The sequence below is a fragment of the Camponotus vicinus genome, unplaced genomic scaffold (genome assembly GCF_025532165.1).
Source record: "Camponotus vicinus isolate PSW18456_S1 unplaced genomic scaffold, iyCamVici1.0 SCAF_9, whole genome shotgun sequence".
Taxonomy (NCBI): Eukaryota; Metazoa; Arthropoda; class Insecta; order Hymenoptera; family Formicidae; genus Camponotus; species Camponotus vicinus.
Window position 1 is genome coordinate 18,433,335 of NW_028141981.1, and position 27,172 is coordinate 18,460,506.

Genomic DNA, 27,172 nt, shown 5'->3' on the forward strand with positions numbered 1-27,172 from the left:
GAGATTTAAGATAACACTTATATCATATATTCAAATTTTATTTCTCGCGGGGGTGTCAAGTTGACGGAGATCCCGATATCAATGAATCAAAAAGATGATCCTTGACAGCATCTCTGTGGGAACGGTTCACTCGTTTCCTTCTCGATAGCGGGCCCAAGATTGTGCATGCGTTCGAGTCTCTTGGTTGCAAGTTGAAGGCCATACACACACATCTCGGCATGGCCCCTTGCGCTCACGAAAGTCCTTACGGGTAGCCGCCCGGGTTGCTCCTTGCCGGCCATTAGGCCGAGCAACGGCGGCGGAGACTCCATTCCTGTATAAAAAGCCCCCGCATACCAGACGTTCTCTCAATGAAATGAGAAGATGGTAAAGGGAGAGAGGGGGAGAGTAAGAGAGGCAGAAAGAGAGGCGGCGAGAAAGACAAAGGAGAGAATGGAGGAACGAGGAAGGGCAGTGGAATGACGGAAGAGAGATGGAGAGTCGCGAGAGGGAATGAGAGGGGTGAGGACGAAGGAACAGAAGAGGAGGGTGGATACGAAAGCGGGAAAGAGGAGCGAAAAGAAGATGAGAGATAAAAGAGACCGAGAAGATGTATGGAGAACATGGGAGAGAAGAAAGAAAGCGAGATGTATAAGAACAATTGTTGGAGAAAGTTGAAGAATAGAGAAAGATGAAATAAAAACGAGAAGAATGAACTGTATGACGCGAATATGAGTTAATTTATCGATATTTATGGGGTGTGAATAGCTCAGTCGTTCGATAAGCGAAAAACAGGGGGTTCGATTCATGATTCCAGTAACTTCGACCCGATATTTTTCTAGAGAGAGTAGGGATATTTGAAATAAATCTTAAATAAGAAATTATACTTAAGCACTTAGTATCGCATCAACTAAAATTTGTATCCTGTGCATCATCACTTATTATTAATTTCAAAGAAAAATAATTTTCTTTTATACCATCGGCATTTGGTTCTTAATTGCTATTGAGTGTTTTCCTCAGGAGAGTCGTTTTAATTTCTTAATGTATCGAGTAATATAATTTTTGATAAATTAAAAATATGTAGTTATATGAGTTCTATTATTAATTTTAAAATATTTACAAAATATAAAAAAAGTTCTTAGTTATATAATAATTTATATCAGAATAAGAATTATGAAAGTATCATAAAAACTCTGAAGAAAGAATTAGTAAGTTAATTTTCATCTATAGGTCTTATATAATTCTCATTGCATACCTGAAGAGCATGTGTATAAAACTCAACATGTCCAAAAAATCAAAAATGAATGAAGCATGGTTTTGGATTATTCTTGATTCACGTTCTTTTGATCTATTTTATGCAGAACTATAAAAGATTATTACGAAATATTATTTAAAAAAATTAATACCGATGTTATATTACTAATTTAATCTGTAGAAATAAGTCTCCTCTTCTTCTTATTAAACTATAAGAACTTGTTGAGTTGCATGCATACTTCTCATCTGATTTCACTTGCGCATCTTTCAAAATATTTATTTATTTATAATACTTACAATTATAAATGATTGCATTTAATGTGCTAATTGAGGAAGAGAAATGACGCGATGATTCTCTCTGAACTCGATGAAAGTCATTTGATACATTTTCGCGGCAGTGATTAACGAAGCGGAACGACTCCTTACGCTTCTGATTTGCAGACAATCCAGAAGTGCATTCCGGATCGTCCCTTCTTTTCCAATCTGAGGCCCTTTTACTTATGCGCTCGTTTTCGAAAGAATGTTGTCTGGTCGCGTATGTATGTATCGAGATACACCTGACTTGCGTGCCAACACCGGTTCAACAACCCGCAACCGTCCTCGACAATTCCTTTTTTTCTTTTTTTTTACACTTTCTGCTTGATCGGCGACGTGTAATTAAGCGACCGCGACCGATTAACCAAGTACAATTTTATGCTCATTAGGAATTGAACGAATAACAAATTTTAAGAATGTATAAACAAATTTAACCATATCAGATCTCTATACATTATACATAAATCTTACTATTAATTAATTTTTAATTTATAATTTTTTTATTAATTTATATACATGAAAAGTTTTAATGAAATGTAAGACATACGCCCACTAAATTTTATCAATACTGTGAAATGACATTATCAAATACATTTAAAAATTTGTATAATATAATATATATTTTTTTTTCTATTTTTCAATTTGTGAATTTTTATTAGAGACAGAGTGAGAATCTAATTTTTTATTTTATTTATATAATAAAATCTTTATTAATAATAATTTATAATAATTTATAATATTTAAACAATAATATTTGTTTATTATATTTGTTAAAAATTAATAACTGATGGTTATTAATATAAACCAATGATTGTATATAGTAATTATAATTTGTAATTAATATAATAATTATAATTTATGACTTGTAATACTTTGACATCTCATAAGATTGCATTTGCAATGGGAAAAAAGTATTTAATTATGAAAGACTACGAGAATGCGCGATAAATTGACATCTTATTCTTACTTCAACGATATTGAAACTCGTCGTTGACTCAAAAAGGGCGGAGTTATCACTTAGAGTAAATTCGCTTGCGAACGATCACTCGTATCGCGACTCGACATGTGGCATTGTATCGACACGAGCACTGTCGCGAGCATGTAAGCATACTCAGGGGAACAGCCTGAGTCTTACTTCGTAATGGTTTTCATATGTCGCCGATGCCGACAAATGACTTTTCAATTTAAAATAGTTATCGCTAAAAGCCAGAGAGTCTGGCTGGTTTCCTCCCCCTCGTTATGCATTATATTCACCGATCATCGAGCAAAATACCCATCGAATCGATGATAATATCGGCATGAATGGTAACGATCAACTTTTTCACGGGCAACAAAGCCCTGAATCAGCATTTAAATAATTCAATTTTATTTTCAGTCTATAAACTGCGATTTAACTTTAATTTTATATAGTGGCGATTACAAAGTTTTACGAGCAACGTATCATTAATATTCTTCGGAAAATTAATGCTGATCTTAGGCTGTTTTAATAAAAGTCTTTCACTGCGGAACTAATTACGGCGCTCTTTAACAAATAATTTAATAAGCCGGAGCACCTCGCGTGTTCCAATGATAAAATTAATATTACTTTGCAATTGAATAGTATGAGAATCACATAACTGAGAGAGTTTGCACGGACGAGACGATAACCGCGAATCAATACAGACATTATGGGAGGCTTATTTAAGGATAATGTTTGATAGGAGGATACAGAATATAGTAAGTGTGATTAAAGAAATTTTAAAATAAATAAAAAATATTGATTCAGATCGATCTCGGTTAAAATTTACAAAGTAATAATAATATTTTCCTTTTCCGATATATCGATTATGTTTAATAAATTTATCAGATAGAAAAATGATTAATTTTATAAAAAACTTAAATTTAAATTTAAATTTCGTAGCAAATAGGAGCCAGACGCGGTAGTGCGAAAATTAATTTTTCGATGAAACTGATACACGGGATACAAATTTTCTTGATCCATATATCAAGTACGTGATTAAAAATTTCAATTCAAGATTTTTAATAAACTTCTCTTTATTTCCACCTGAAAAAATGTAGGAGAAAAATATCGGAGCAAAGTGACTGATTGAGAATCGAATTCAAGTCTTTCGTTTGCCGGACAACTGCTCTTACTACTGACAATGAGTTATTCAGTCCCTTTACCCTTATATAAAATTTAATCCTTTATTTGTAGAAAAAAAAAGCAAAATAGAAGTTATAAAATTTAGTTGACACATCCTTTTACATTTAACACCTAAAAGTCTTATTAATATCATTTACTATTGTTAATATATACGTGTATATGCACTTATGATAAGGATAAGACATGTTACTTTTTCACAATAAGAATAAGTCGCCCCATAAAGTGCTGGTATAATTAATTTCTTGACTGATTGTGCAAATAGTGCGAGAGTAATCATTGACGAAAAAGTAAAATTTTACATCGAGAAGCGTTTCAGCCCGCGTACAGCCCGCGTAAGCCGAATATTGCTGTCTATTATAAGCATTCGCTGCAATTTAAAATCTTGCGGAGCCGTTTGAATGCTGGCGTACAGTGATCCCCGGTGAGCAGGATGTGGTGCACCACAAAACTTTATTGCTCGTTAAATTGTAACTTACGCTTTACGCCCTGGCGCATATAATCAGTATTATGTCCTTCTCCAAGTTTCTGAGCCGAATATTACGCGAGCGAGTCATAAAGCCATTGTAAAGCGTGCTCCTCTTGTCCGCTACTGAAAGTATCTGGCCACTTGCCACATATTTTGCGACATTATCTCTGTAACAAATTTACAATGTTATTATATTATATTTGTATTTATTACATTGTAGCATATATTTCTGCAATTTGTTCTGATTAAGTAGCATAAACGAATTAATTTGCCATAGACAACTTAGGCTCTTAGCTCTCCTTGGAAAATTCAAAAATAATTCAACTCGATTCTTTAAGAACTGAAAAAATATTAATCTTGAAGCTGCAAGAAAGAAGAAAAATTAAATTTGAATTAATCTCTTCAAATTAGAAAAAGTGTATTAGTTATTGTAGGTTTAAGATATTGTTGAACTTTCTGTTTACTTTATTTTATGCATTTTTGTAATTTGTCAAATAATTTTAATATTGATGTGCATCTGACTTATAAATGCATGAAATTTCTCTCTCTTTCATCGGTAATAGAATTATTTTAATCAGATTATCAATTATTGAATCTTTGATTCAAATTTTTTTACTCTAGTCGAGAACTTGAATTATTGAATATGTACGATGTTAGTCGAAATTGACAGTCATTTAAACTTCTTCGGATGTATCATATATTGAGAAGAAAGTGAAGATTTTTACAAGAAAGAATGTTGCAATTTCCATCGAGCAGGCGTCATCGACCTGAACAGAAGAATAAGAATGCCAAGCCTAGGATATGCTCCTGCATGGCAAACAGATGTATTCACAGAAATCTTCACTTCCTCTGCAAATAAAATATACGCGTGTAGACGAGCGCCATGGTAGACACAGGCACATGGCGCAGGAAGTCCACAAGCATAACTTTGAACGATTCCACTTCTGACTAGGCGATCGCAAACGTTGTTCACCGCTTGCATAACTATCAGGGAAAACGCTACAACGTCAAAATGCAACGTGAATCGTTAGTTTGTAGACTTGACACAAAAAGGACTGCGTATCTCTCACATATGCGCATAATTAGCTATTATTAGCTAGAAGTGCTGTCTTGAGGGATTTTTAGTTTTATATTACAAGTCTTACATTTTTATGTTTCATCAAATTTTTGAACAAACTTAATACATATATTATTTTCGAAGTTATACATATATATGTATGTAAAATTCTTTCCCTAAATTCTAAAAAAATAGGTGTTTTTAAAATTGTTATTTATGATATAATTATTTTTACATTTAATATTTCAAATTTTTAACGATTTTGGGAATATATTCAAAATGCATTACGCTTTTGACTATTTTCGTGTATTTTTCTAGTCAATATGCGATATACAAAAGATAACGGAAGGCTTATATACTGTAAATTTCTTCGTTTCTCTTTAAACCAACTGACGTCGCGCAACATGTGCTTCCGGTGTCATCGTGTTTCCTGCGGGGATAATCATGAAATTAGTGGTGTATCGGGTCATGAGTACGATAACCGCAGGGTGGAGGCGAGGAAGTCGTCAAAGATCAAATCCAAGACACAGGGGCAGTCTTGTGTGACCCCTTCTCTGACCGAAAATACATCCGTATTAGTAGATTACGGGAAGGAAATTGAGCACTATGTCCACGAGACGTACTTCCGCTTGCGCAGATAACTTTCTAATAATGGTCTCATCATTTTCTTATCATGTAATAGCGTGTTTAGTAGGAGAGGGTCTTTCAATATTTATAGATATTCTTTAATAATCATAATAATGTCTAAAAACTCTGAAAAATTGTTTCATTTATCGTAAATATATTTTTAACAATATCAAATATTTTTATCTAAGAAATAATTATTTTGTGTAGAATTTTATTGTTTCTTTGATATTTTCTCCCTCTCTTATGTGTCTTTAAAGTCACATAAATGTTAAAAATGAGAAAATATCGAATCAATCCTAATAACTATTCATTCGCTCGCAAGAACTTTGATCGAACTATTCATCGAACAGACAATTTAATAACTCGTGAGCTGTCATTCTTAGATACGTAACTTCCTTCTTCTCGATACCCCTTCTCTTTAAAAAGACAAGAGTCTTCAACGCAATAGCCCAGACTTCCGCAGGTAATGTAATAAATGACCTCGCCGCCTCTCCCCTATTCGCCATTTCCTCGGCGGAACAAAAAGACGGACATATAGTGCTTAACTATGCGCATACGAGAAACGATAAGCATCGAAGGAAAGGGGAATATTTCGCTTTCTGCAAGAGGATGCGCCCGGTATAATTCTAATGTCGGATTACAGAAAACATATTTTGGCACGTGACGATAAGCCATCTACTTGAATTGACATAATAAATCAAAAATACGAGTCAACAATTATTAAATCAGACGGTGAACGCACAATATTCCTAAAACAATTGCATCAATAGTTTAAAATTGTCTTAATTGTTCGATCATCTCATAATCCGCACAAGATTTCTAAATAATGATTGCACAATGACATGTAAATGAGAAAGAGACTTAAAATTAAAATTGCAAATGCAAATTAAATGCAAGTAACAATTAAAAAGATAAGTCAATGCATTATAAACTGCATTAAAATTGTTTTCTTTCCTCATAACTAAAAGTGCACGATATAAAGTTGCAAGATTTTGAAATAAATTTTTCTATAAATTTTCTATAAATTAATGGTACATCTCAAAAAATTAAAGCAAGAATATAGAAGTAAGAAGAATATAAATATATTTCATATACTTATATAAACATTACATATATAAAATTGGTAAAGCTTTACATTAACTTCACAGCATGAATTATTTTCATTTTGACATATGTATATTGTAGAAAGGGTACTTTCTATTAACTATACACTTTGAATTTTTCAGTATTCTCTTTTAGTTCTTAAAATATGCTATTTTGAAGTTGCAAAAATAACATTTAAAAAAAAGAATTTAAATCAACGATTAATCTTGATATATATTTTCAAGATCATCCTTTTTATTATAAAATAAAAATGCAGATAGGAAAGAATCTTAGTTTAAATATTTTTAAATATTCATATTTTTCATCGTTAATAATAAATACTTAATAAAGTATTAAAATAAAACAAGAAAAATTTAAAAAAAACAAAAAGCTATTCAATTTTTCATATTCTATAAAATTATATTTATTTTAAAAATCGTAAAGCATTGCTACACCTATTTCGAAATTCCTAACTAAGGAAACTAAAGACTAATCCGCAAAAAATATTAAAGCGTACTGCAGGAATACAATGACAAGCAAAAGTAAACAAAAAAATGTGAACACCAGATAGAATATAACGAAAAGATACAAAAGAGAAAAAAAGTATGAAAATTATGATTCGAAATCACAAATCTTAGGAACCAAAAGACAGCACCACAAATTCAAAGCATGTATTATTTGGGAGAATATATTCTCTACAATATATATGTCAAAATAAAAATCAATGTTATAAATTATATATTTAATTCTCTTTCATGTTGATTTGGATTATTCTTCATTACAAATGTAAAATTTGTTTAAACCTCGTATAAAAATAGTACGGACTTTTTCTCTTCTTTACCATAATAATAAATATATATTTTAAAGAAACTGACATTTTTCCAATGCATTGTTCCTTTCTTAATACTTTTTCTTAATTACTTTTTTGATTTTTTAAAGGATTTTTGATATTCTTGTGTCATCACAAAAAGTAGCTTTCTTTAACTTCTTGTTTTCCTCAAGGATTTCGAGTCCTTGTAACGGTACGACATCATCCGTGGGAACTAAAATCGTTTTATGACACTACTATCCGCCCATTTGGTTTCTGTTTACATACCGTAGAAACAACAAAATTCTTAGAAACTTTTTCCTATCTTTAACCAGACACGAAGATAGAGCTTTTCTTTTTGAAAAGAAGCATCGTGAAAATTTAAAATCTTCCGTGCGAGAAAGATTTATGAAAAAATAAGAAAAAACAGCGGATGATTGTCTTTTTACCTGCGTGATATCACATTGCTTTTAATGACAATCATCCGTTACTGCATCGACCGTAAGGAGTTTCGGGTGACTTTCACGGTACTCTAATATTCCGTCATAAATTACTCGCAGGAATGCGTGGAGGGAACGATGTTTGCTTAATCCTAAAACTTCTCATCCAATCAAGCGAACATAACGCATTCGCAGGATCTGGCCGTGTACTGCTTCCTGCAATCCTGACAAATCATATGCAATAACGCGACAATTATATAGAATGTTCGATAATGGGCATATGCATTTGATGAACGTATTCCTTGTATCGAACACTGAATAACTTTTTTTTTCACGAATGTAATCCGATATTCGTGCGTGGGTTTTCTGACGACAAACGAGACCGGATAAGATATCCGACTGGCCGACTTCCGACATTAAAAGAGAATCAAATTCATTATTCTAACGCGACACAAAGTTATCGTATGTTATACATGCACGTGTATAAACCATTGCGTTGGATTCTGAAGGAGGTGCTATAATAAAGGACACGAATCTCTCCCTCGGCGCTTTTTTTGTGACGCGCGCGATCGCAGAATTTGTGGCTTCAGAGAGATAAAAGACCGGAAGAAGAAAGTTCAATGCCTGATCGTCCCGAAGGACTCTCCCACGGTTCGGCAAGGAGTTCCTATCTGTTCGCAGTGATTTTTTTTTTACGTGCCCTCCCTCCGCGCAAGTAGGTCATAGTATACGAGATTCACCTTCATCGAGCCCATCGACCAAGGAGTTTTCGTCATCCGGGTGTCACCTGGTGACTCCTCGACGTTCATCGACATCATCGCAGGAAGACCGTGAAGTACGTGGGAAAACTTTTTACCCCTCGGTTCGGTTCCTCGAAAGTTTTTTCGCGATTGCACGAGCATCTTTTTTAATATCAAGTCTCACGTTTTAGATCGCTTTCTGTCCGTAAATAACAATTGTAGATAAACAAATCAGTGCAATAAATTAATCTGACGCTCAGAGATTATAATATTAATTTTTCTTTTTAATAAATCAGAGTTTTTTCTTGAAGCTAAATTAAAAATTTCAAAGATAGAGACTTCGTTTTTTATTTCATTAAAAAATTAGCTTTGTAATGTGTATTGAAATTCTAATCATTTATTCATATTTCGCCACAGTGTAGAATTAATTCGTAATATCGATTTGATGGATGCAAGCATTCCTTGCTTGCAATTTCGAACGTCGCATTCGTGTCAGCACGAGTCGAATGAATTTTTATGCCACAATCTGCATATAATGATACGGTTTATTACACCGGATGTGGCACTCCCATAACGCGCGCGAATCTTTATCTAAATATTCGATTAAAGAGTGCGCCCAGGTTGCTCGAAAAGCGCAACCCTGTAGAAAGAAGGCGGACTTTATTATTGCCTGCCGGAAGTGACGTATTACTGCCACCGAATTATCCCGTATAATACGTCAATATCCCGGCCGGAGGATTCTTTCTTGGTAAAGTACGCTGTTTCGAAATTGTCTTGTCAGGATCTCCTTCAACAGGATGAGAGCACCCGCGTATCGCTTTTAACGAAGTCGTACGACAGCTAAAAGCTCACGTCACTTGCTTCCGCTACTCGTAAATATTGTAATAATATTTAATTTCACATTTTACGACGCCTCGGAGCATTTTTCGAAAGAAACATGTGTGATGTACGATTAACTAGCTTCCACCAGCTGCTCATGCGGTTCACGAAAAGAGTTTTCGAATTCATTCTTTAATGTAGACAGCGCAACTTATGCCTTCTAAAGATGGAGGAATTAATTTGAATCGTCTCTCTGCGCACCCTTCTCGTGCCTCGTAAAACTCGATTTTTAAGATTACAAAGTATATGGTAAACACAGACGATATAATCGATAAATATGCGAACCGCATTGACATGGGGGTCGGAAGTCGCAAGACCACTTCGAAGCGCATATGTAGTCATGGATTGGATGTCGCGTGCGAACCTCTTACAGGAACATACCGGCGCGATGCCACGATGAATAAAACCCCATGAGGGATAGAGATAAAGATATAGATACAGAAAGAGAAGGAGAGGAGAGGAGAAAGAAAGAAAGAGAGAATCAAGGCGACACATGCAGAATCGTCTCTTCGGGACGAGTCGATGCATTGCATCGGCACACAATGCCAGTTTCGCTCGTAATTGCGCATGGAGGTAGGCAGATGTGCATCACCGGCCCGCCCCTATATTTTAATGGGCCGCCGGTGAGAATCTTTTTTTCACTCACTATAATGACGCTCGCGCAGGTATGTAGTATGGGAATTCGAATTGCTGATAAAGCATCGATGAGTCAATCGCAATGAGAATAGGTGGCCAGATGTTATTTTCCCCGTCGATTATTACAATTTAATGTCCGCGAGTTCAGTCGATACGCGTTAATTACATTATCTTATCGTTTCAGAGTGCAGGCACTCGGCACAGAAAAGATCGTAAATATATATAGGGTAACTCGGGGGAAGACACCATACCCAACTTTGATAATATTTTTATAATTATGAGCGAAAGAAAATAAAATAAATCGAAAGTATTATCGTCATTATATTTATATTTGATTGTAATAAAAAAATTCGAATTCTTTTTAATTATTCTAATTCTTTCTAATTATTTTAACAGTAACAACAAAATTTTAGTAACATTTTAGCAATTATAATAAATAGATTAGTGTGATACCCTTTATCAAAAAACTTAAAAAAATTAAGGATAAGTGGCATCTTATCCAACATGGCGTCTTCCCTCGAGTTACTCTACTCTACGTTAGCAGAAAATTACAAACTTTATCTGAAATGCTATTAAAATGATAGTATATATTTTAATTATAAAGTATGGAAAAAATATCGAAATTATAATTTCAATTTTTGCTCGAAGCGAGAATTTGTAGAACAAAGGGGAACCATTATTATCGATAAAGAGTTCGATATCTCGATCCATTCCGATTCCGTTGGATAAGCGAGAAGTAGTGCAATTGCTACACTTCTCTACACCGGTAAAACATGAAACCGCTTCGTTCGATGTGCGCGGATCCGTGCGGATCGTTTGATGAGTGCCGACCATAACAGCTCCTCACGTACAATCTAAGTCGGGTCAAACCGGACTGACAACCGTTCTGCCTGTGAACGGAAGACGCTCTGGCATAGCCAATGAATTCGTCTGCGACCGAATGGTAATGTTACTGCGTGCGGTCCTTATGTCGACGATAGAGAAAGGGAAAGGGAAGCGAGATAAGGACAGGAGAAAGACGAGGGGCGAAAGGTCGATATAGGGAAAGAGAAGGAAAGAGAAAGCGAAGGTAGAAGAAGAAAGAGAGAGAAGGAAGGAACGCGCTCGCGTCTCTCGTGAACGTGCGTGTGTAGTGCGCGTACGCACGCGTACGACACATCGTACGTGCGGTACCGTAGCACATACGACAGTTTGCAATTTATTGTCTGGACTTCAATTTGCCAAGTGAGTGGCCGTGGGCGCTACCGCCGCTTCCGACGGATATTCGGCGTCGAAAATTGCCAATTGTCTCAATGGAACTCGATTCGTATTGTGCACCAACGTTTATACCGCAACTGCGTGCGCTCGCGCGCGCGCGAGCGCGCAAGCGAGCCTGCGTGCATGCACGCATGTACTATAACAATACGCGTGAGGTCCTTCGGTAAGCCGACGACGCCGCGGACCCCTCCGGCTTTCGCAGAAGCGTCAATCAGCGGGGATTTCTACGATAAGTCGTTTCTGCCGTCGCGCGCATAGCCGCCATGGCAAATTTATGTTGTGGAGGATGATTGCATTGACACAGGAGAGGAGGGGATCTTGACTCCAAGAGAGAAGAAAAAAATTACTGAATTAAAATAAAAATTGGCTCAAAATAATAATAATTATAAAATTGGCCAGTAAAAGCCAAAGAGCGCGATAATTGGAGGAAAGAAGAAAAAACACCATCTTTTTTTTATTTATTGACGTATTTTAAAATATTTGTTTTCTAAAATATATACATCAAATAAGAACATTTCGAACAAATTACTAAATTTTTCTTTTCTTCAAAAAAGAAAGATTAAACATTGACCAGAGAAAGAATTAGAAATATTATTTAGTTAGGGTAACGAAAAATTATAATAATAATAATAAAATATGTTGATGCAGAAGAAGAGAGATTTCAAGGGAGAGAAAGAAGAATTACTAAATTTCTTATTTTTCTTCAACCAAGAAAGTTATATTATCGAGAAAGAAAATTAGAAATTATTTGATTATCATGATAAGAGAAGATTATTATAATATAAATAATAAAATGTGTATGTAATATAATGATAGCGTTAATAATATATTTTGAAAAACAAATGCGAAAAATAAGAATTAAATATTTTTAAAATAACTATAGAGATTATCGGACATCGTTTACAGAAAGATTTCGTATTATTGCAAATTTTTGTGCAATTTATGTACACTTTAGAAACTTTTAATTCAATCTATAAATAATTGCTGTTGCATCCAAGTCTTCGAGCCAAAAGAATCGAACATTTCCGAGTGTACGTACGTATCCCTTGCCACGGTGAAACTGTAAGAAAGTAAAAAAAAGAATCGCTTGGTCACGAAATCGTACTGCCTATCTCTTAGACGATGCAAAGACGGCCGATTCTGCCGGCTGTTAATCCGCGCGATTCCATCGACTTATCCTCTCCCGATAGCGATTTACGTCTGGATCCCTCGTGTGCTGTCCATGTCGAAATTAGCTAGTCAGCGCCCAGATTGATGAGGCGAGGACCGCCTCGCCGACGTCGAGGTCTTATGATACGCGCGGATCGGGCCCCGTCCAATTAACCGCGGACATACTCGTCGAGGTGATATTCTTCGAGGGATTTCGTTCCCCGTGTCCTCGAATGACGTTGTCATCGTCATCATGATCGTGTTCCCTCGAGATGTTTCCTCCCAGGATCCATCATATAAATAATACATTCTAGTGCGCATCTTAATGCAAATATAAATATTTACTGAAGAAACTACTAAGAAACCACTTAAATATCTATATAAGCATTTAAATAGGTATTATATAGAAATATATATATAAACTGTAAAATAAGAAATTTCTTACACGTATATAAGCTCCAAGACTTTATCAAGACTTTAGAAGAAAAATAGCACGCTGCAAATTTTAAACATTTTCTATTAATTCTTTAGAATTAATTCTAAATTTTAATACCAGTAATCGCACAATAATTGTATTATTTTTAATTACGTAAAATAATGCATATTTTTCGTTTATAATGAATGATTTGATTTATCTTATTTAATACTGTAGAGAAATCTTTTCTATTTCAATGTATAAAATATATTTATAGATTAATATAGAAATTTTTTCTATATATATATTTCATTTTTATCTTCTCTCTCTCTCTCTCTCTCTGTCTCATTTACTTGAAATTGCTTACCCGCTTTCATGAATAAGCCGATAATCGCGAACGAAATTTTGATTCGAATGATGGAAGTGCCAATACGCAATGAAAGGGAAGATGCTCATGGAAGAAGAAAAAGAAGACGAAGAGAAGAAGAAAGAAAAAATGGCAGAAGAGAGTAGACGGTGGGAAGGAAGTGCCGGGAAGGATAAAAGGCAACACACACATACACACACATACAAAGCAGAAAGAAACGAGTACTACCGTCTGGTGGGTCTTTGTACTGATCGAGTCTCCATCTCTCTCTTTCTTCGCGTCTTCCCCTTCTTCTCTTTCTCTTCATCTTTCCGAAAGCAGCGTCAGTAGGACAGGAACCGTCGCTGGATTGTCTGGGACCAAGCTGGACCAGCTCTTCTTCTCTTTCTCTTTCTTCCTCTCCGTGTAGTACGGTTAACGCAATGATAATGTCCGCGCTAGGACCAACAGGAGATGGGGTCGCGGGATTTCGATAGAATTCCTGGGTAATTCTGTTCGTGGTGAGGTCGCTTGAAAAAGAGAAAGAGAGAGAGAAAGAGAACTCTCGAAAGATCTCTCTAAGAAGATAACGACCGCATGCAAAATCGCGTTTTGCATCGATGGATTTCCGTAGAGCCACTCCTTTTCTCACCATCTTCCTCATTCCCTGTAGAGTGCCTTCCTTTTCGTTTCTTGCGGTCCGATCGTAGACTTTAGAAATATTTGGTAAATTCGTTAGTGCCACAACAAAACGATCATGTGGTCGCCAAAACACGCCAGTCTGAAGAGATTCATTATGAAATGTACAGGCGCCATCTCGACTTTCACGCACACTCTTCTAAACAGGAGCAAAGCCTTATTTGCGGTAATGCGAATGTTGGTCGACGTGTATAAAAGGTGCTCTTCGCGAAAATAAGCGCTCTCCGAGCCGAAAAGCGATTAAGCGCAGCCAGCACGAAGCGATAATGATTACTTACTTGGGCAATCGGTGGAAGGAATGGAAGTCTAACTTGTTAATCACTGCTATTTGTACTTATAACAGGCAATATGCATATGTAATATAGCATACTTGGGAAATTCTCATGACGTCAACAATTAATTTTCAAGACGAGGAAAATATTTAACATTTAATAATTTAAGACGAGGAAAATATTTAACATTTAATAATTTAAGAGGCTCGTGAAAAGTGCATCTAGATTAATTATAATCGATATTCATTTTTTACGTAATTATTAAGCTTTTTATTATAGTGATTTATAAATATTCATCTTTTCTTCATAATTAGATCTGAAAACAAATATTGAGTTATAGGAATAAAATGGAGTAGTTTTGCTTTTTACCGTAGCAAAAATCGTAGCAAATGCTTAAAAAAGTGCGGATAAAAAAAATTAAAGTATTTAATATTTGTGAAATTAAAAGATTTTTATATAAATAAGAATTTTTATAGAAAAGAAAGTTAATTAAAAGCTTGTACAAGATATCAAAATTTATGACAAATTACATATATTATAGTTTCATACAAATTACATATATTATGGTTTCATATACATATAATTTTATACATAATATATGTTTTTTGTTAAAAAAATGAATACGCTACAGGAAAATTAAGGCTAAAAGTCATTTAAAAATAGTTATAAAACACACATATCACGAAAATAGTAAAATTGATCTCTTTTACAAATAGAGATGCGAACGCATTTAACATGTGAAATGTTTTGATATGTACCATGGTACCATATGCATCCCAGGGACCGAAACAGGTCGCTCTTTTGGCATAACAGGCGGCTCGCATCCTGTATATTTTTATGAGGCCCTTCTGAGAATCGGAATGCATCGCGTGGGGCGAACAGCTGAGACCGAATGATAAGACGACGAAATCAGTTGCTGAGGTTTTAGTAGGATCGCTATCCCACTTATCGATTTCTCTTGTCAAAATGCGTTTTCTTCATTTTATTCATGCATTCGTGCCAATATTTTAGATTCATTCACGAAACATGTTGAAATGTCAGAATATCGATATATCTACAATTTTTTTCATTAAATAAAGCTACCTTATTTATATACATAATTAAGATATAATTATGGAAATATTTATTATTTTAAGTTATGTATATATCCATTTAATATTATATTCATTTTGATGAGATTATCGTGCAACAATAATCTCATATGCATATGCATCTGACGTTAGAAAATAGAAGATTTTCGTCAATCTTTTCTCGAAGGTATTAGATAGACGAGAGGATCGGGAAAATAATATATCACTTATCTTAATTTCGACTCGCTTGTCATCGATGATTACGCCCGTTCTTTTAAAAGCCGAAAAATGTATACGTGCGTACTTCTTCGGTATTTATACGCACAATGATTTTATGGGATATACACGCGTTATGCGGTAAGAACAAGTATTCCTTCGCGGCGGTAATGCCTTTCCGAAAAAGCTCTATAATTATGCTGTTCGTGTCGATATACTGCGTGACTTGAGGTTAGCCGGTGGCACCACAAAACGCTCTTTATTATACATGGCTACTCTTGGAAATGCTTCGTTATCACGAACATCGAGACTGTATCTTGCGCGAACACGCATTTACATCAAGTGCAAACACCAAAAATGAAGGAACCTTGAAATTTGACGTTTTCGATTTAATCGCGTAATATGTTGAATAATTTCTTTACATTAGAGATATGTGCGTATATGGGAAGAATATTAGATATATTGAACATTTTAAAAATGATGTGGCACATAAGAGGAGAGAAAAAGAGAAAATATTGTCTATTTTTTAATTATTTCTTGCGCTTAGAATTTTATTAATAAATTTGAAGTTTTCTCAGCAAGTATTGAACGATTGATGAATTTCAATATTTTTTATATTACAATTTTTTTTATGTATAACTGCAAAATTGATTTATAAAACTTATTTAAAGAGATTAAAATGTTTTTATTAATTAAATTACAATTTAAATTCAAGAGTTTTTTAACTGTATTTTTAAAATTTTTATTAAAGTTTAAAGCAGTAATTTCCAAAGTGGGCGCTATCGCTTTTTTAGAAGTGCTAGAAGATTAAGGAGGTAGTACTAAATAATAAAAGGTCAGTAGAAGAGACAGTAGCTGTATTTACAATAGAGCTATTTGAAATTCAAATATTTTTAAGTTAAATATTTTGATAATTTTAATAGATAAATAAATCAGAATTAAATTAACAAAAATTTAAATTTTAATATGTATTGTATATATGTGTTAAAGATCAATTTTTAAAACAGTAGAAGATCAGATGTCCTGTCTAATTCCTAAGAAGAAGATATAAACTTTAACATATATTTATAGAAATATGTGACCTCTTAATTAATACATTACTTATATATCTATTTAATATTTTTGTGCAATTGTATCTTTGTTTAAAAATAATTACTTGATTAATAATTTCTTATCTCATTTCTGACTACCTTTATAGAGGGATGCTGATAAAATATTTAAAATATCAAAAAGAAGATATTAGTTGGAAGAAATTTAGGAATCGCTGCTTAAAGAGTAGAATTTATTTTGTTGAAAAATCTATAACTAAAACAACCACCATATAAATAAAAGGAATTAGATGATAATGTTGTATTATTGTTTATATTCATAAGAAGGTGCGCAACGAATATACTTCTATCTATCTATGGAAATAATACGCGGTATAGGCATAAGAAATTAAGCTTGTGCTCGCACTTGGAATATCGAATTGCTCGCGCTCGATCAAACTTCAATCTCGTTTCTGTTAAACTACCTTGGCTTGGATTACGGACATTCGATATTAACGTACGATCGCACGGTAGCGACCACGACGACGTAACCGTTTTGACACCTAGTTCCACCGATCGGGAGGACGCCTTCGGCCGTGACTTCGGGCTCCGGTAATTACGGTAATTTAATTAGAAGTCATCTGGCGAGACGTCAGCCACGCGTATAGCACGTGCGCCTTATGCCATGTCTTATTGAAATAGCCTACTTTCCGTTCGCGCCGGATTCGGAAAACGGATGGTCGGCCGCCTTATGTTCAAGACGGTTATCACCGCGGGACGTACAGTCTGTCGTTCATTAGATGTTGTCTTGATGATATGCATTAACCAGCCGGGTATTATTTCGCAAAAATTAACTCTAAGATATATCAATTTTTTCCTTTTTATTCTTTAATTTTTTTCTAACTTCTGATAGCATCTTTTTATATAAGTACACATTTGTATTTGTCTACTCTTTATCACGCTTTTGTGAAAAATCGAGAGATACTCTTTTATATGTGTAACCGAAAAGAAAATACTTTTGCTAAGAACGAAATTCCTGAATGTCGCCCTTTAAAGAAGAAGATTAAAGTTCTCTAGTTACACATATACGAATGTATGAATTTGCGTATGAAATTACTGTATTTATTGCCTTTGACACTTTTCAAAAGCCCTCGTGCGCACGCGTTCCCGTTCTTATGTCTGGCACCTTCTTATCGAGGAAAGCGAGAAAAGGGAGAGAGAAAACGGTTTGCGAGAAAGATGCAGAAGACGGTGTGCGCGTGCCGAGGCACACCTGCATATTAGAGTAGGGGGTTTAACACGGGGGTACACACTTCGGGACACCTGGCGATCGTCTATCGTCTATAACGTAATAGTATTTCGTGATATAAGGAGCGCGTGCGCGACGGGAGGGGGAGGAAAAAGAGAGAGGGAAAAGGAGGGGTGAAGGAAAACGAGCGAGCAGAAAAGAAGGCAGTGAAGTAACGCGTGGTTAAACGCACCAGGGAACGCGAAGAGGGTGAGTAGTACGACGCAGTTGACGTCTCGAATCGATAAAATCGGCACTGTGGACGTAACGATCGTTCTCTGCTGAAATGCCCTCGCGGCACCTGGTCTTGGTCTCGAAGCAACGCTACGGGGAGGCTTGATTTCAGACCTCGAAAGTGACTTATGCAACGAGACTTTGCGTATTTGAAGACTCGAAAATAAATTCGCCGAATACGTAATTTCAGCTCACAAGTAGCTCTCCTTGAATCGAACAATTAAAATAAAATAAGGAAATCCGTATATTTAAATTTTTCTTTTAAATATCTATTTTTCATCTGTCATGAAGAAATCATTAGATTAATATAAGAAAATGTTATTTTTGTAAATATATAAACATGTATTTTATATATTTTCATATTAAAATTTAATATCACTGCGATATTTAATGTTTAAAATTCAATGTAATCTTCTTATTATAAAAAAATCGTTTGAAATTCGGAAGCAAATACCGAATTTCTGAGACAGCCTATACAAACTGATCATTTACAATCTGCAGGCTGTGTGTGTCGCTTTTATTGAAGTATGGTCCGATAAATTTCTCGATCAAGAGTCACTCGTACGATATGGACCAACGGCGACAAAAGCGTGGAACAACAAAAGTCCGCGTAGCCCGTGCCCGCGAAATACAAAGGCCGGTGGCAGCTGCCGATTTTATTCGAGATCGCCTTCTTGGGGTGAAATTGAAAGCTAAGAAAGTCTTTTGGGGTTTGAAAACGCGACGCTGATGATGAGTGTCGCGGAGAGTCGCGAATGCGCTCGCAATCTGTAATCGACGATCGGACATTAGCTATAAAAATCTAGTCTACATGATTGAAATAATATTTTAGGAGACGTTTGTATCATAGATTTAAGATTGAATTTAATAAATTTCTTTAATAATAAATTTCTTTCTTGAAACAGTATATTTAATACATTATTTAATCATAATTATTTATAGCAATATTTAATTGTGGCAATAATTGTATTTTATTTTAAAAGTATACCAAGTGTCGAAAAGATTGAGAATTAATCCATAGTTATATTTTGTTATTGTTGGACAAAAATAAATAAGCATCCCATTATATAATAGATAAAATTATAATATAAAATAATTAGAAAACATGCGCGGTAAATTGTCGCATATTGTACCTTAAGTCGTAGGTTTTTAAAGAGACTCTGAAGGGGATGCATTGCATACGTCACAAGGACCGACTCTTTAAACTGCGTGCTACGATTAATCGCCTAATTTGTATCACGATCTGTACTTGCCGTATGGCATATTGCGTACTTCAGCGAGGAGGACCTCCCTCCCCCCGCCAGGATACGTTACGCGTTCCAACCCCCTGGCTGCTGAAAAAATAATTTCAAGCAAGCAGAAACCGACGGCGAAAGCGACAAGCCGAAAGACGTTACATATCGCATAAGGGTGATCCCTTAGCATGACAATAAGACATCTGCTTGGCACGAGCTCGTCGCGAAGGGTGCAAGCAAGTGGCAGCCAGCTCCGGCTAACCATCCTTAACGAAATCGGGTCCCGCGCGCCCCTTACTCGGGATAATCTTCGACGTTATTGCGCCGCCGGGGGAAGTATGTACAAGAGAGGGTCCTCCGGTGACGACTCTTCTCTGCTCGCTGCTAACATCTGGCAGATTCTAAGTTCATCCATCTTAAACGCCGTAACGACGTGACGTATCGATCGGGCCTACCAAAGACACGCATACACGTACACATGTATGAGAATCTTATGCTCGAGTACCACTTGCAATTTATCCGTGGTTTTTACAGCGGTATATGCGACATGTGGAGTATCTTACAGAACAACAACACGATATTATTTATATATTTTTTAATTGCTATTATTTTGAAAATAGTTTTCCCATGATAAATTTCGATAAATTTTTAAGTAACACAACACGATTAATTTTCGATATATATTGTAGAGAGTACACATTCTTGAGTAATTTATACCGCTTGAATTTTATGGCGTTCTATTTTGGTTCCTAAGATATGCGAGTTTGAAATTTTAATTTTGGAGTAAATATTTTTGATATTGAATTCTCTTAAATATTGTGTCTCTTTGAAAGTTTATTTTTGGAAAAATATTCTATATTATAATAAATGGAGAGTATAGATCTTTATATATCACATGATTGTATTTTGATACTTGTATTTGTATAATAATTTTTTATTATCTTATATTGGGAAAAGATATATAAAATATATTTTCACTCTCTCTCTCTAGATACGTAGAATTAATTAAGAGAGTAATGAATGCGATGTGTCTCCCGATGGGAACTGAGCCTAACAATTTATTCAATGATGGTTGATAAAAACCGCGTCGATAAAAAATCGCTGCGATACATCACGCGGTATTCGAGGCTGTCGTCGAAAGTGCTTGAGAAAGCAATAGGAATGAGGAGTGGCATTTTTCGACACGTCGATGCACTACCGAACGCGGGGGATGATGATGAAACGATGCGGTTTATTTGGACCGCGGCAAAAGGAGAAGAAGCTGCATGTAAAGTAGCGAGGCAATTCGTCTCCGGGATAATAACATTTCGCGTGTTCGCGATGTCGTGCGCGCGCGTGCGTACGCACACGCACACGCACGCACAATTAATCAAATCCACGCCATATGGCCGGCCCGCGGCAAAGCGGGGATTCGAATTTTTCAATTTGTCGAAGAAACGTCTCGGGAACTTCTCATTGGCCGAAGACCGATGTTCAATGCTCGTACGGAGATATTCTCCCTCGCATCCGTCACGAGGATGAAACGGGCGCGAGTACGATCTCGTCGTAGGTTGCCGCGACGAGATACTCCGCGATATAAATTATTCCTCGCGAAAGAGAAGCTAATGTTGCGAAATTAAAGGCATAATACTTACACGATGTTGTCAGAAATTCGCCATAAATCGCGACTTCAGTCGTATGATTCCCTCTCGTTTTGAGATTCTTCAGGATTCTTACGAGAGCCGAGTAGAATTATCATGGAATTTATGTATTCGTGATTTTATGCGAGATATTTATATCTCGATTTTTAAATATATTAGTAATTAATTTTCACCCCGGTGTAATATTGTGTATAAATATGTAGAATATATGTAAATTTTTTTTCTGAAAGATTTACATATTAATGATTTCAATTTCTCCTTTTTCTTGTTCGCACCTAACTGTTCCATCATTTGGTTATCGCCGATAACTTATCAGTTTTTACTCATCGTGACTTATACATTGGTTATCTATATGCTTATCATATTATCATATTATCATTATCTTTACATATTAACTGTAACCTTACGAAGGTATTATTTCTTCCTTTATCATATTTTATCGATGTCTCCTTTATCCATTTGTACGGGTGGAACCTATATAAACAGACAATCGAAACACGAATAAAATATAAAAAAATAAACTTCGTCGACGCGGTCAATAGACAAAGAATTTTACAAACTTGTAAAAACTTGGTAATCTTATCCATAACCAAATCATTCAGTTGGCTATTCATATTTAAAGCTAGATTTTCAAGACGACCGTGGACGCTCTACGAGCTGAAACGGATATTATAAAGTATGGCGCCTTTTGAGAGGCGGACATTGAAGCGAGTACCGCGTGAAATTCTTTCCAAGAAACAGGATACGGCCGAAACAGAAGGAGCGGCTCGGCTTCGACACAAAGCGGTTCGGTTTCGTCGAGGAATGAATTGCTAGCAGAGCTCTTTTTGGCCTTGAAATGAGAATTTCTTGAATAATTCAAACTCTAACATAAAAACTCGATTTGGCAAGACGAATCAAGGTGATACTTGTACGCTGCAATTATACGAGAATGAAAAACATAAATCTATCTGTTGTAGACACGTCTCAAATTAAACCACTTATTTAGAACGATTATAAATTTTTTATAAGCCGCATTGCGTTTCTTGTGATATCTTACAACAGGATTGCGTTCGCAACAAGCTAGAGTAACATACGAGTATTTAATTAAGTAACAAGTAGCCACGATAATTGTGTAGACTTGTGTATATATCATATAATATCATTAATTATGCGTTTTATTTTCTGTATTTAAAATGCACTTTTCCAACCTTTATAATTGATTCTTTTATGCATAGTAATATTTCTATAGTCTACTCTAGTATAATATATTAGAATATACTTTTTCATGAAATATTTACTCATCTTTGACATACACACAATTTATTAACAACGTACAATTATATTACAGTACAATATAATATCCAAAGAAATAAAAAATAAAAATATATTAAATATATACTAAATAGTATATTAAATAAAAAATTAATAAAATAAATATAATAGAATAAAAATAAATAAGTATATAGAATAAATATAATATATGTAAAATATATATAAATTAAATTAAATAAAACAAAAAAACAAGTAATATCAAATATGAAGGATTGGACACATTCTAAATTAAATATTATTTTAATTTTCTTCTCTTTTAATTATCTTGATTATCAAATCTATCTTTATTAAATCCGTTCTATGTTATAACGTGAAGATATAAGACGGACAATATGCATTATCGAGGTGCACAATGTAATAAATTTTACTCGACAGACTATCTCGCGTTACATAAATCAGTAATGAAGGTGCTGAAATAAAAGTTACATATTCATATTACGATTTTTTCGGTTAAGATATGATCGCATTATCATTAAATATAAGCACGTATTTCACAATATCTCTTTTATGTACACTTTTGTTCTACATTCAATAACCAGTTTCATAAGCCTTTAAAATGAAAAACTTTCAATACGTATTCACTAGACATTTACTTGAAGCCGAAACACCTAATTTGAACGAATTGACCTTAAGCGGAGCGCTTCTTCTGTGATATCTGTATCCGTTGAAGAAAATCTACATGATATTGCGATATTGAGTCCTTCAGAGACGCGCGATATGAATTTTAATGAGTCAAATGCAATCAGCGAATATATTTAGAGAACACCAATTAAAATCGTTCACGCTCGGAATCCACGACAATCAGATCTACGGATTACACGTAAAGTGTGTTCTCATTTAATTTTAATTAATCTTTGTTCTCAAATCAGAGTACTATTGACGCAATGTACGTTCATGTGAATATTCATGTACATTTCTTCAAATATATTTACTTTTGCAATAATCTTTATCATTTTATCTAAATCATACACAAGACGTGATAAAAATACTTGCGATGTAATTTAAAGTCAAATTTTATGATTGCGATAATTAAGTGAAGAGTTAAATTTTGAGAAATATTTTTATAATCTCTCTTTCATACTTTAAAATTTGTTTATAAAAATCTTCATCGTCAATTTCTTTCATTATAGAAAATATAATTTTTCTCTTATCTTTTACGACTTTATTGTGTTCACTTTTGCTTGGTCTTGCTTTGTCTTTTTATGTATATTGTTATATAATTTCTGATCAAAGTTCGCACTCCGCATTTTTTTTAACGTTTGATCGATGACAAGTCGATGGCAAAGTATAATTCGAACGTGCGACGCCCTGCTAGTCTTCGATTTCCGCTGGGAACGAGGAGAAGTGAAACATTCGTTAACGAGATAAGCAAAGGACAGACAAATCATTAAGAAAGCGAAAGCCAGGCTACCCTGTTTTGCTCGAACCATTCACTCGATTACGCGCTGTGATTGAAGATTTATTATATTCCAGAGAGAAGTGATCAAACGCGCGCGTGGCCGCAACTGTGATTCGATAATTTAATCTTCGGGGCTCAACGAGAACCCGTGATAAGAGAATATTAATCGTCCTCCCTATTCCCGAGCCGCGTCGCTTTATCAGCCGGAAGTATTGCTTTCTACCGGCCAAATTTATAATCCAATTTCAAGATCATATGTTATATGATGTCGTATAAAAATAATCAGTTTTATAATTTAATAATATTTTTCACGATGTATATGTCAACTTTTATGAATCAATATATGCGTAAAAATGTAATAACCGGAAATAGCGTAGTATGATTTCTCATAGAAAATATTATAAAAAACAAAATGAGAAGAAAGTTAGTATGACAACAATTATAATTATATAATTTAAAGTTTAAAAAAATTTTTATTTGTATTGCAAAATTTTAAATAACAATTTTGCAATAATAAATATATAACATTAAAAGCCTTAAATAAATAGTATAATATTATTATTAATATTTAATTAACATATAATACATATATGTACATTAATTATAATATTAATAATATAAATAATCTATTTTTGTGAACTGTATTTTAATGCATAATCTTTATTTTCATTGTATTGTTTGGATTAACCAGAATTCTTTGATCGACGAAAATTGTTTGTTCAACAAAAATTTAAATGCCTGGCAGAATATGCGATTGCACGTGCACACATAGTCAAGTCGAGTCGGCGTTTCCGCGATTTCCGCCTCCCAAACAAGACGCGGTTTGCGAGTTATATAAATGCGTAAGCAGAAAAAGAGTCCAGCCGGGAAGGCGTAGCAGCTTAAATTCACGCGACACTCACTTACGATCGACGTCGTGTGTCGTGCACACGTATATCGTCGGGGAATGTGCACTTCGTTACACATTCTAGCCGCTCATGTCACCATCAGGCCAGCTGCTTCTTCTGTTTTGTCATTGAAGCAGGTCGTTCTTCGATGATCGATTTAAATAAGTGCTTTAAAGAAGTCGTTAAACTATCGATATTATCGACAATTAATTTTATACTCTATGTATGCAGGGTATTTCATTTATATCGCAAATAAAATTTTAATATTTGCTATTATTAAAAATATTTATTATTATTAATTCTATATGCAATATGTTTATTTATTAAATTTTATTTACATATTGTAGCTGTATTAATGCAATTGTAAGAGCTTAAGTAGGATTTTAAAATAAACAATCTAATAATGAAAATTATCGTAATATAACTGTTATTGCAGTTAATCATTTAAGTTTCAATTGAAAAAGCTTCGATGATCAGTTTCATGATTTTTAAAATATTTTGTTGTAATGTCAAAGAAGAGAGAAAGAGAGAGAGAGTTAAAAGAAATTATTATATATTGATATTTACATTTTGAAATAGATCTACAAAAATTTATTGCATGATTAGCATAAGTAAATAATGACTATCTATAATTTAATAATTACAAACATACGTAATAAATTAATAATGCGTGAAACATTAATCTTATTCGGCACAAGTACTCAGAGTGAATTGCCACAAAGTACCAGTGCCATAGCACTTTCCTCTCTCCCTTTCTCTCTCGCTTTCGCTCTTTATCGTTCTTCATTTATCCTTGCTCAGCAATATATTCGCGAGACTCGCGGAATTTCAAGCTTCCAAGTACCTGCCACGAGCCCGAGCTCCGAGAATTTATACGCCATGTGATCGCGGGTTCGCAACCCTCGGTATCTTTAACCCCCGCGTCGCTTTAACTCGCGCCGGCTTATTACGTCTTTTACGCGACAGCGCGCGTGTGTTCACACGTGTGCGTGACGTTTGTTAAATGACGCTTAAGTTACGAATCGTCCGTAGGCGACGTGGAATGCAACACGAGACAATTCGCAGCTGATACAAATAAATCCCGGCGAAGTCTCGTTGCGCTTTATGTAGCTTTAAATGCTTACATTGTATCAAAGTATCGAGATATTTTTATAATTCCTACTTAAATAGTTTAAAAATATGTATGTGTTTTATCACATAATTCCTTATGTTAAGTATAGGAATGAAAATATAGGGGTGAAAAAAAGCGGAGTAAAGAATTAGTAATTTGAAAAGAATTTAAAAAGAACCCTTGATTCCAATTTCATGTGATCTTGATATTAAAACAAGTATTTGTCTCCCTCAATTCGACTTCTATCTAGGGTTCAACGACTTCTGAAATATCCTGTATGCAGAGGTCTTCCGCTGTTCCCGTTTCGTGCTTTAAGAGAAATATGTTGTACTGTGTTTATAGAGTTAAATGCGCCCACGGCACGGTTTTATCTTGCCTTTTGATTTATGTTAACGACTATTTGCCGAATGTAAGATAAGAGGATGGTAAAAGGGCAGGACAGTCATATCATTATTACAAAAAGCAATGGGACTTTTGGATGCATTGTAACTAACGAGCTAACAGTTTACATCTCGCATCACGAATAACAATCGATTGAATGTTCAAATAATTGAAAGTCACCACATCGTTTGTTAATAATGTCTCCAACAAAATATGTATTCGGCATTTATATTTTATATAATTTTAACAAAATATATAAAATATATATCTTATAATTATTTTATATTATAAAAAAATAATTTAAAAATATTTCTAGCGGCTAAGAAAATCGGTTCTTTTTTCACCGATGAAATCCTCCTAATAGGCCTATCTTGATGTTAAGGGGAAGGTTCAGTAATCGAAAGATTTATCTTGAAGGGGAAGCTAAGTAAAACCAAGTCCAAACTGTTTTTAAACGATTTTTAAAAGCAAAATCGGGAATACCATGTAAAATGTCGTGCGTTTAGTTTTTATTGTCCCACGGACGGTTTGTCGTGTCTTAATTAGTTTGGAAGTGCCGTACAAAGTATCGCGCGTTCGTTTTTATCGTGCCGTGTAAAAAAACATAATAAGCTACATTTTCGCAAGTGAGTGCAACGAACCGTGACAACCTGAGAGCAGGACGAGACTTGGGAGACATCGGGTGACACCGGAGCAATCCTAAGATAGACGATTTAAACAAAATTAAATAGAATTGGAGAAAATTTTTTTTTTATGAAAGTTTATATTTAGAAAGAAAAAAATGATTGTGTTTATTTAGAAATT

General features: G+C 34.5%; 1 protein-coding gene across 1 annotated transcript in view; it reads left to right on the top strand.

The window, feature by feature from the left end:
• The window catches only part of LOC145976648 (uncharacterized), a 42,268-nt gene that overhangs the window by 12,695 nt on the left and 2,401 nt on the right, over window positions 1–27,172 (top strand). The window lies entirely within an intron of this gene.